Source organism: Humulus lupulus, chromosome 3 (assembly GCF_963169125.1).
Source record: "Humulus lupulus chromosome 3, drHumLupu1.1, whole genome shotgun sequence".
Lineage (NCBI taxonomy): Eukaryota > Viridiplantae > Streptophyta > Magnoliopsida > Rosales > Cannabaceae > Humulus > Humulus lupulus.
In genome coordinates, this window is record NC_084795.1 from 125,386,062 (window position 1) to 125,398,567 (window position 12,506).

Genomic DNA, 12,506 nt, shown 5'->3' on the forward strand with positions numbered 1-12,506 from the left:
TAACATCGAACATAACATTTGAATACTGTTTTAGAAAAGATAGGACTTTTAATAACAGGGGCTATGTTAGCGTTTTCATAAGTGTTACCAATACTCCCAGTTAGCAGTTTTTAAGTGTTATGAATACTATTTTTTCTTGTAGTGAGTTAAGGATAGAATAAAGAAACTTTAGGAAACAGTAGAACATAAGTAAACCGACCCTTCCCTCTTTCTCTTTTTTTTTCTCTCAAAGGAAACCACAGAAAAACTTAGAGGAACTTGACTGGAATTCACAGGATTAAAGCTGGGATTTAGAAGACTAGCTCAAGGATTAACTAAGGATTCAATCAAGAACTGAGGTAAGCCATAAGCTTGATGTGTGGTGATTAAATTCTATGTTTATAGTTGGGTTTTGAAGTGTTTATGAATTTTGACTTTGATGGGCAGAATTGAAGCCTGGAAATTGGGAGTTAGCTTAGAAATATTTTAGAAAGTTGGTCCATCAGAGAAGGCAAAATCCAACTCGTGATCTAGTGCTTGAATTTTGAGTTTTTATGGCTGGTTATAGTGTTCAAGAGTTAATGAGTTTTAGAGATTGAATTGGGATTTTGATGGGTTTCTAGTCTAGGTTTCAGCTGGGTTGTGTTGCTGGAATCATGTAGGAAGTTTTAGGATAATTGAGTTGTGGAATTTAGGTGATTTTGGATGGTTTTGGGTGAGGTTAGAGAGTCAAAAATGGAGGTTTTTCTGGGTTCAAAGTGGTTGGGTCGCGGGATAGTTCTTGGTGAGCCGCGACCCTTTGAAGTTGATGCATGCCGAGGAAGGAGGGCGGGCCCTGGCATGGTCTGAGTAGGGTCGCAGCCTGTGTCTGGTTTTAGGCATGGGGGAGCCTCTGGTTGGGGCCATGCCGTGACATGGGTGGCTAGTGCCGCAACCCTTAAGTGATTTTGAGGTTTTAGGCATGGGAATTTAACCAATGGTGCTCGGGATTGAATCTTTTACCATGTTTTGGTGGAGTTCAAAGTTCCAGAGACCAGAACCTTGTCTAGAAGCCCTTTTACAATTATTGATGGTATTCCTTATCTTGGTTGTGACTAGGTGCTAAGCTAGGGCTATGGGATCAGATCGTGCTCAAGAGGCATCGCTCGTAGTCTGTGCACTTGGGAACTAAAGGTAAGAAAACTGCACCCGGTTGTGGATTTATAATGGGACTAAGGGTTCCCTATTTTGGTATGCTTTGAAAGGATGGTATTATGACATGTAAATAGTAAACCAACGGCCTAAGAGTGCCAAAGTTTACATTAGCACACAGGGTACGGCTCAGCCACTGGTAGCTGAGGACAGCTTATTATTCACTGAGCTCAGTTTAAGAGGGCCGGAGTCAGTGGGGAAAACAGAGGGTGTGACCTAAGGTGTCGACCCTGACTATTATGTGATTTGCGTGTTATTATTGATTGGTGGATTGTTATGTTGTATAGCTGGGTGATGATTATCTGATTCTTTGGTTGAATCTTCATGCTTTCTGATTACTATGGTTTGTTAGGTGTATGAACATGCTTAAAAGGGTATCTAAATGTTATTATTGCTTGCTATGTAATACGATATGTTTTCTTGCTGGGCCTTGGCTCATGGGTGCTTCGTGGTACTGGTAAAGGCAAGGGCAAGCTTGATCAACCCTGATTCTGAGAGCTCTAAGAGCAAAATGTACATGATCAGCAACTCACCGCCACGATTGAGGGGAAAACATGAACAGGAGAACCAGAAACGTATGTTTTTCCTTAGATTGGCTAATGGTTGTTTAAACTTTGGAAATTTTGTAAACTAACTTTTGAACACTATTCCTTTTTGGGATCCCAGGTGTAAAAATGTTTAGTTATATAAAATGTACATTTTAAAACCAAAACCTTTTAACCCTAGCACATTAATGGTTTCTGTGACACGTTTTTAACTAAATGACTTGATTAGCAAGTCCTGCACCTTTAAAAGTGCACAGTGTAGCGGTCTTGGCTATCCATGGCGTTACAACTTGGTATCAGAGCGTCCTAGGTTTAAGGGTTCCTGAAGACCGGTTGGACATGTACATTTGCTGCTAGAGACAAGCTCGATTCAGGGTTTGCTAATGTGTATATATGCTTATATGCTTGTATGCTTGGAATGAATTATGAATGTTGTTATTTATTGGATTAATAGGGAGCATGAGATACTTATAGGGCCTAGCCCTTGACTGTTGTATGAAAATATTAAGGCATGCTTATTAGCATCGTTGTGCATGTAAATGAATATTTGGATGAATAATTGCATATTGTGTATGGATGAATGCTTGTATCATAGTTATTGTGTGGAATGGTTGGGGCATGCTTATTAGCAGCCGGTGCATGTGGATAAATGCATATATTTTGATTGTTTATGTTTCTTTGGTGGATTTTGGAGAAGCTTTTACGCTGTCTTCATGGTCTGATTGCCGATTCATTGATTGGAGATTGACTTGGATAGTTATGCATCCAAGAAAATCTATGCGACTAGCCGGCACTAGGCTTGGGACCGGGGGTGATGACCAGGGCCAGATTCCTCCGCCAGTCCCTGAGAACTAGCAGCAACGTATGGCTGACATGCAAGTGCGATTATAGAGCCAGGATGAGCAGATCCGTATTCTGCGACAGCAGGCTCCATCAGGGAGTGCTGCCCCTATCGTACCACCTGTAGTGGTACTAATTGTATAGCCAGGAGAGGTTGAGACTAGGTGGGAGCCATTGTATGAGAGGTTCAGGAACCAGCAACCCCCAATCTTTGAGGGTGGACCAGACCCACTAAAGGCCAACCAATGGCTGACTATGATTACTACTATTCTGGATTATATGAGGATAGAGTGGCATGTGCCACATATATGTTGAGAGAGGATGCCTGCATCTGGTGGGAAGTGGCATCACAGACCAGGGACGTCACTTCTTTGAGTTGGGAAGGATTTAAAGACTTGTTCAGCCAGAAATACTATAATGTTGCCATTAGGGCAGCAAAAGTTAATGAGTTTGTGGGTTTGGTGCAGGGCAATATGACTGTTACTGAATATGCCCTGAAATTTGACACACTTGCGAAGTTCGCACCAGATCTTGTGCCTACTGATGCTGCTAGGCAAGACAGATTCATTAGGGGGCTTAATGCTATGATAGCCCGGGATGTTAAGATCACAACGGTACCTGGGGGAACAACCTATGCCCAGGCCGTTGAGAAGGCTCTTACCGCTGAGGAAGCAGAGAATAAGATTTGGAAGGAAAGTGCGGTGAGGCGCGAGGGTCGCCGGGTGTTGCCTCCTTATTCAGGGACAGGTAGGGGCGGAGGCCCCAGTGATTTCAAGAGGAAGACTCGTGACACTTTGACCGCTGCTAGTCCTAATAGGAGGGGTCGGGGTGGCCAGAGTGGCCGTCAGGGTGGCGGCGAGGCATGGCAGACTTATCCAGAATGCCCGAGATGTTGAAGATGCCATTAGGGCGAATGTCGGGCCAAGGCTTGTTTTGTGTGTTGAACAATAGGTCATCTCAAGAAGGACTACCCAACGATGAAGAAAGGGGAAGTAGGAAAGGTGGATAGCTTGACTCCAGCTCGAGTATTCACTTTGACACAGGCAGAGGCCGAGGCTAGTCCCTCGGTAGTGACAGGTCAGATTTCTAGCGCGGGCTCTCTTTTTACTGTAATGATTAATTCTGGTGCTACACATTCCTTTGTTTCTAGTAAAGTGATTGATAGACTGTGTAGACCTAGTGAGTATCGGACTGCAGGGTTTGGGACTTTATAGCCTACAGGTGAACTGGTAGTTTCTAGGAGGTGGATTAGGGCACTGCCAGTGATGGTTGATAGTAGGGAGCTTTCAGTAGATCTGATTGAGTTAGATATGGAGGATTTTGATATGATCTTAGGGATGGATTGGTTGGTCAGGTATGGAGCTACTATTGACTACAGGAAGAAGATGGTGACTTTTGAGCGTGAGGGCGAGGAACCTTTTGTCTTTGTGGGTGCGGTGTGTGGATCCCGCGTACCCATGATTTCTGCATTAAGAGCCAGAGACTTGTTACAGGGTGGATGTATAGGTTTTCTGGCTAGTGTCGTGGACACTACCAGGGTGTTACCAGCGGGGCTAGGAGAGACCAGGGTGGTTTGTGAATTTTTAGATGTATTCCCTGAGGAGTTACCAGGGTTGCGGCCAGGTAGGGAAATTCAGTTTGTGATTGAGTTTGCACCGGGGACAGAACTAGTATCAAGGGCACCATATAGGATGGCACCAGCAGAGGTGAAGGAATTGAAGATACAGTTGCAAGAACTTCTGGATTTTGGATTTATTAGGCCTAGCTACTCTCCATGGGGCGCACCAGTGTTGTTTGTTAAGAAGAAGGACAAAACTCTGCGGATGTGTATAGACTACAAAGAATTGAACAAGTTGACCATTACGAATAAGTACCCTCTACCAAGGATTGACGAATTGTTTGATCAGCTGCAGGTAAAGACGGTGTTCTCAAAGATTGATCTTCGATTTGGTTATCACCAGCAGAGGATCAAGGATGAGGATATACCGAAGACGGCCTTCCGAACACGGTATGGGCACTATGAGTTCTTGGTCGTGTCTTTTGGTTTGACCAATGCTCTGCCAGCTTTTATGGATCAAATGAATAGGGTGTTCAAGAACTTCTTGGATCAGTTCGTCATTATCTTCATCGACGACATCTTAGTGTACTCCTGTTCAGAAGCAGAGCACGAGCAATATCTTCGACATGTCTTACAGAGATTAAAGGAGCATCAGTTATATGCCAAGTTTAAGAAGTGTGACTTTTGGTTACCTGAGGTGACTTTTCTTGGGCATGTAGTTGGTGCAGAAGGGATTAAGGTGGATCCGACCAAGGTGGGAGTAGTGAGAGATTGGCCGAGGCCAAGGAATGCCTCAGAGGTACGGAGTTTTCTTGGGTTGGCAGGCTATTACAGGAGGTTTGTAGAGGGATTCTCAAAGATTTCTTCACCAATGACAGAGTTGACAAGAAAGAACCAGAAGTTTGTTTGGTCAGAGAAGTGCGAGCACAGTTTCCAAGAGTTGAAGCGACGGCTTATTACTGCACCTGTACTAAGTCTTCCTTCGGATGAAGGAAAGTTTGTAGTATACTGTGATGCATCAAGGATGGGTGTAGGCTGCGTGTTGATGCAGAATGAGAAAGTTATAGCTTATGCATCGCGGCCGCTAATGGAATATGAGCAGCGGTATCTTACCCATGATTTGGAGCTGGCGGCGGTGGTATTCGCACTGAAGGTTTGGCGGCATTATCTGTATGAGGAGAAGTGTGAAATATACATTGACCATAAGAGTTTGAAGTATTTCTTCACCCAGAAGGATCTGAACATGAGGCAGAGGCGTTTGTTGGAGTTGGTTAAAGATTATGATTGTGATATTCTTTATCACCCAAGGAAACCCAATGTAGTGGCGGATGCGTTGAGCCGGAAGGGCCCAGGTCAGTTGTATAGTTCCACCCAGATCTCGAGAAAGCTAGCTGATGAAATGGCCAGGGCAAAGATAGAACTGGTGGTAGGCCAGCTAGCTAATATTACCTTGCAGTCGACCCTGCTAGAGGGGATCAAGGAGGGTCAATTGGTGGACGCACAGTTGCAGGAGGTTAGACAGCAAGTCTTAGCAGGGACAGCTAAGGATTATTCTATTTCTGAGACTGGTATGGTTCGATATTAGGGACGGATTTGGTTCCGGCAGATGAGGGGATCAGACGAGAGATACTGGATGAGTCTCACACTATGCCATACTCGCTTCATCCACGTACTACGAAGATGTATCAGGATCTACAGACATTATATTGGTGGCTCGAGATGAAGAAGGATGTAGTAGAGTATGTGGCTAGATGTTTGACATGTCAATAGGTTAAGGCTCACCATCAATGACCAGCGGGATTGCTTCAGCCTTTGGGTATTCTGGAGTGGAAGTGGGAGGACATCACAATGGATTTTGTGGGAGGTCTACCCAGGACAGTGGGACTTTGTGACGCGGTGTGGGTAATAGTGGACAGATACACCAAGTCAGCTCATTTTCTGCCAGTAAAGTTGACTTATACAGTGGAACAGTATGCAGAGTTGTATGTGAGGGAGATAGTTCGTCTCCATGGGGTTCCCAAGTTTATTGTATCTGATCGAGACCATATCTTTACCTCTAAGTTCTGAGGAGCTCTATAGAGAGCCATGGGGACTCAATTAAAGTTTAGCACAGCTTTTTATCCTCAGATGGATGGACAGTCTGAGAGGACAATTTAGGTGTTGGAGGACATCTTGGAGTAAGTATCTTCCGTTGATCGAATTCTCGTATAACAATAGTTATCAATCCACAATTGGAGTGGCTCCTTACGAGATGTTATACGGAAGGAAGTGTAGGTCACCCATTCATTGGGATGAGATGGGTGAGAAGAAATATTTGGGGCCAGACATGGTTCAGAAGACCAATGAGGCTATTGAGAAGATTCGAGCCAGAATGCTTGCTTCGCAGAGTAGACAGAAAAGCTACGTTGACCCTAAGCGTAGGGACATGGAGTTCCAGGTTGGGGACCACGTGTTTCTGCGAGTCTCACCACTGCAAGGGTTGAGAAGGTTCGGGGTAAAGGGCAAGTTGAGCCCTCGGTTTGTTGGACCTTTCAAGATTCTAGAAAGGATTAGATAGGTGGCTTACAGGTTGGCCTTGCCACCGTCATTGTCGGGGGTTCACGATGTATTCCATGTCTCCATGTTGCAGAAGTATGTCTCAGATCCGACGCATGTGCTGAAGTATGAGGACTTAGAATTATAGACGGATTTTTCCTATGAAGAGCGACCAGTTCAGATTTTGGATCAGAAGGAGAAAGTTCTACGGAATAAGATGATTCCATTAGTTAAAGTGTTGTGGAGAAAAGGCAAGGTCAAGGAAGCGACCTAGGAGTTAGAACAGCGATGCGGGATCAGTATCCCGAGCTATTCAGGTAAATTTCGAGGATGAAATTCTCAGTAACGACCCAAAATCACTAATATGGCTTAAGGGCCTTGATTAGTGTGCCTGGAGGGCATAATTGGTTTATGTGTGAATTTATTGATTTAATGCATGATTATATGACAAGCATGCTTGAATGGTTATTTCAATGTTAATGTGATCATATGTTATATTTGTGAGAACCACATTATTATGTGGGTAAATCTGCAGCATGCGACTTGAGGCGATCCTAGGAAGCTAGTTAGTGGAAAAGTCACAACGGGGCTTAATATTTGACTTTGGGAAAGTCAAGGGATATTTCAGGTATTGGATGGTTATTTAGATTATCGGGATATGGAAATGAATAATTGGAGATATATTTGAGGTTAGGAAGTCCAGGTGGGAATATTGGGGAATTTTACCATTTTTCCCTTGGGGATGTTTTCGATACCCCGAGCCTTGGGATTAACCTAATCACTTAAGGATAGACTAAAGAAACTTTAGGAAATAGTAGAACATAAGTAAACCGACCCTTCCCTCTTTCTCTTGTTTTTTTTCTCAAAGGAAACCACAAAAAATCTTAGAGGAACTTGACTTGAATTTAGAGGATTAAAGCTGGGATTTAGAAGATTAGTTAAAGGATTAACTAAGGATTCAATCAAGAACTGAGGTAAGGCATAAGCTTGATGTGTGGTGATTAAATTATATGTTTATAGCTAGGTTTTGAAGTGTTTATGAATTTTTACATTGATGGAAAGAATTGAAGCCTGGAAATTCGGAGTTAGCTTAGAAATCTTTTAGAAAGTTGGTCCATCAGAGAAGGTAAACTCCAAATCGTGATCTAGTGCTTGAATTCAGAGTTTTTATGGCTGGTTATAGTGTTCATGAGTTAATGAGTTTCAGAGATTGAAGTGGGATTTTGATGGGTTTCTACTCTAGGTTTCAGCTGTGTTATGTTGCTGGAATCATGTGGGAAGTTTTAGGATAATTGAGTAGTGGAATTGAGGTGATTTTGGATGGTTTCTGGTGAGGTATGGAGGTTTTTCTGGGTACGAAGGGGTCGGGCCGCGGCATAGTTCTTGGTGAGCTGCGGCCCTTTGAAGGTTATGCATGCTGAGGAAGGAGGGCGGGCCGCGGCATGGTCTGAGTAGGGTCGCGACCCGTGTCTAGTTTGTCTAGAAGCCCTTTTACAATTATTGATGGTATTCCTTATCTTGGTTGTGACTAGGTGCTAAGCTAGGGCTCGGGGATCGGATCGTGCTCAAGAGGCATCGCTCGTAGTCCGTGCACTTGGGAACTTAAGGTAAGAAAACTGCACCTTGTTGTGGATTTATAATGGGACTAAGGGTTCCCTATTTTGGTATGCTTTGAAAGGATTGTATTATTCCATGTAAATAGTAAACCAACGGCCTAAGAGTGCCAAAGTTTACACTAGCGCACATGATGCGGCTCAGCCACTGGTAGCTGAGGACAACGTATTATTCACTGAGCTCAGTTTAAGCGGGTCGGAGTCAGTGGGGTAAACAGAGGGTGCGACCTAAGGGTTCGACCCTGACTATTATGTGATTTGTGTGTTATTATTGATTGGTAGATTGTTATGTTGTATACCTGGGTGATGATGATCTAATTCTTTGGTTGAATCTTCATGCTTTGTGATTACTGTGGTTTGTTAGGTGTATGAACATGCTTAAAAGGGTATCTAAATGTTATTATTGCTTGCTATGTAATACGATATGTTTTCTTGCTGGGCCTTGGCTCACGGGTGCTTCGTGGTGCAGGTAAAGGCAAGGGCAAGCTTGATCAGCCCTGATTGTGAGAGCTCTGGGAGAAAAATGTACATGATCAGCTGCTCAGCCGCCACGATTGAGGGTAAACAGGAACAGGAGAACCCGAAACGTCTATTTTGCCTTAGATTGGCTAATGGCTGTTTAAACTTTGGAAATTTTGTAAACTGACTTTTGAACATTGTTCCTTTTTGGGATCCCAGGGGTAAAAATGTTTAGTTATATAAAATGTACATTTTAAAACCAAAACCTTTTAACCCTAGCACATAAATGGTTTATGTGACACATTTTTAACTAAATGACATGATTAGCAAGTCCTGCACCTTTAAAAGTACACAGTGTAGCGGTCTTGGCTATCCAGGGCGTTACTATTAATCTTTAAAAAGACTAATCACTAAAACATATTGCTCCGTAGCTCTCATTATGATTTTCTTAGTTTCTTGGAGGTGACCTATCTCCCTATGGAATAAGAGTAATCTTCGAGTGATTATTTCTAGCACTCTTACGGTGTTTCTTGGCTCTCAAATTCTTTTCAAGGCCTTAATGGCTCGGGTATCCTCATAAGTTAATGCGCTATTCAGTCTTAACTGAAAACATATGGCTAAAATGTTAGCTATACATATAAACATAATAACTATAACATAAAAACTTACATTCGCGGTTAGATTCGGAGCTTGAGCATGTGTATGAAGGAGAACTTCATGAGAATGAATCGTTCTCTGATACCAACTGTAATGACCCAACTAATTCTAAGACCTTTGACCATTAAAAACTACTAAACTTAGCTATTATTTTTTAGAAAACATACATAAGAAATTTTCACAACTTTATTAAAAACTCCAAAGTAAATATTGAAATACATAAATGGGGGGTATGGGATCCTATTGTTTTTAAACAAAACATAACTTCGAACTAACGGAAATTGTTTACAAAACTAAATGCAGAAAATACATAAAAACATAATTTAAGGAGAATAAAATGATGTCGTCCTCGAATTGTTCACGTAGTACATCAAATCCCTTCATCCTTAATACACAAACCAAGCTGCCAAGAATCATTCCGCTGCCATAACTATTTTCCTACATACATAAAAATAAAGGAATGAGCCTAATGCTAGCAAGGAAAATCTACTAGCACATATATCATAAAACATAAACATAAGACTAAAAAACATATGACTATATACACATGCATTATAATGGCCATCATACTTCTTGGGGCTTGCTAGCTAAGCAATCATATGCCCCATAAATTTACAGGGCTTAGTTATCTAAACAATCATATGCCCAAGGAATAAGTTATTGGGACTTGTTATCTAAACAAGTTTTATATTTTTTATCTAAACAAATTATGTGATTGTTATCTAAACAATTCATATACTAAAACAGCTAAAAACATATCATACATATAACATAAACATATATCAAAACATAAAAGCATAAAATCTATCCTATTGTCCATACCAATACCGGGATTTATGAGAACAAGGACGGGATTGGGAACACTCCTAAAACCAACAATAAGAATGTGAGTATTTCTAAAGAAAGAGATGATAAAGAAATGAACTAAACCACCAAGATGAAACTTACCGAAAAGAAACCTTAAGTTCAATGAACTTAAATACCTAATTAAGAAAGGAAACAACGAGTTAGGATTTGATTTAAGAAAACTAAAGGAATCTAAGGAACCATACAGAAATGAACTTAAGATTAGGAATACCTTTGAATTTACTAGAACCGAACTACACCTTGATATTGAAAACACACTATTTATCTCACTTCCCAAGTGTTTATAAAGCTTAAGATGATAAAGCTTTTATCCCAACCCAAGTGTTTATCACTCTATTGTAACCCTAGCAGCCTTAAGTCTCTAAACACAGCTTGAAGAATGAGAAGAATGGCTGGGTACTAGGTCCTATTTATAGAGTTCAAGCAGTGAACTATCTCCTTTTAGCTTGAAAAAAAAATAATCAGTATTAATTGAAAAATATTTGAATATTCGTTCAACAGGTGCTGAAGACTCGGACAAAACGTTTAGAGGCTAGTCAAGAGGTTAGGGAATGAATCAAGCTCGGTTTCAACATCGTTTGAAAATATGGCCATAGGGCCGACATATCGCCCATCATAGCTAGTCCTATGTCCCGAGTGCTGGTCGTTTCGTTCGTGCGAAGTTGACGTGTATTTCGTATTCCTCGTGTGGCGATACATCGACTCCTATGCTGCGATATATTGACATACGTGAATATATTAAACACGTAATTGCACTTTTTCAGCATAATTTGAATTGATTAATTAGGTTTGATTGAGTAATACGAGAGTCCAGCAAGTTCTGGAAGAGTCTAGAGTTTCTAGAAACTTCTAATTTTGAATTATCCACTTAAAATAATTAAATCCTTAAATAAACAAGATTGTGACAAATGTCATGCTCTTAATGGTCTTGGAAGATTCTAGAGCTTTCTTGAACTTTCTTTTATTTAAACTATAATTAAATCCTTAAATAAACATGCACAAGACAAGGGTCTTGATCTTATTAATTCTATCTAATCCTTATAGTATAATGAATAACATATTTATACTAGTGTTCAACTACTACCACTACCACCACTACTACCACTACTACCACTACCACTACCACTACCACTACCACCACTACCACCACTACCACCACTACTACCACTACCACTACCACTACCACTACCACTACCACGACTACTACTACTACTACTACTACTACTACTGCTACTACTACTACTACTACTCCTACTACTACTACTACTACTACCACTACTACTACTACCACTACTACTACTACCACTACTACTACTACTACTACTACTACCACTACCACTACCACTACCACCACGACCACTACCACTACCACTACCACTACCACTACCACTACCGCTACCACTACCCCTACCACTACCACTACCACTACTACTACTACCACTACCACTACTATAATGAATAACATATTTATACGAGTGTTCAACTACTACCACTACCACCACTACTACTACTACTACTACTACTACCACTACCACTACCACTACTACTACTACCACTACTACTACTACCACTACCACTACTACTACTACTACTACCACTACTACTACTACCACTACTACTACTACCACTACTACTACTACCACTACTACTACTACCACTACTACTACTACTACTACTACTACTACTACTACTACCTTTAAGAACCAAGAACCAAGATTGAACATGATCCCTTAAATTGGCGACAAGGTCTAGGACTTGTCTATCTTTTGGATTGGATGGGTCGATAGGCTCCTCAAGAATCAAGATCGAACATGATCCATTAATTAGGCGACAAGGTCCGAGGACCTGTCTCTCTTGTGGATGGTATGAATCGATAGGCTCCTCAAGAACCAAGATCGAACATGATCCATTAATTTGGTAACAATGTCCTAGGACCTGTCTCTTGTTGAACGTAATTTAAAGAATTAAGAGAAGCTTAAGAAATTAAATTCATTCATTTAAGCACATTGGCTGCTACATAGATATTTGAAAATAATACATTTGCAAATTAAAACTCGTGTCGCTGTTGAACTGCTTCACTGATAGTACCTGCGGCAGTGTTCACCATTCCAATAGTCTATTATTAGTTTTCAATTCAATCAAGCTATCGTGTATGTCCCTGGTGGGATCACCTCCTCCACAAGATATGGCCCTTCCCAATTAGGTCCTAGTACCCCTGTTGCAGTGTCCTTACTGTTTAGGAACACCCTCCTAAGTATTAAG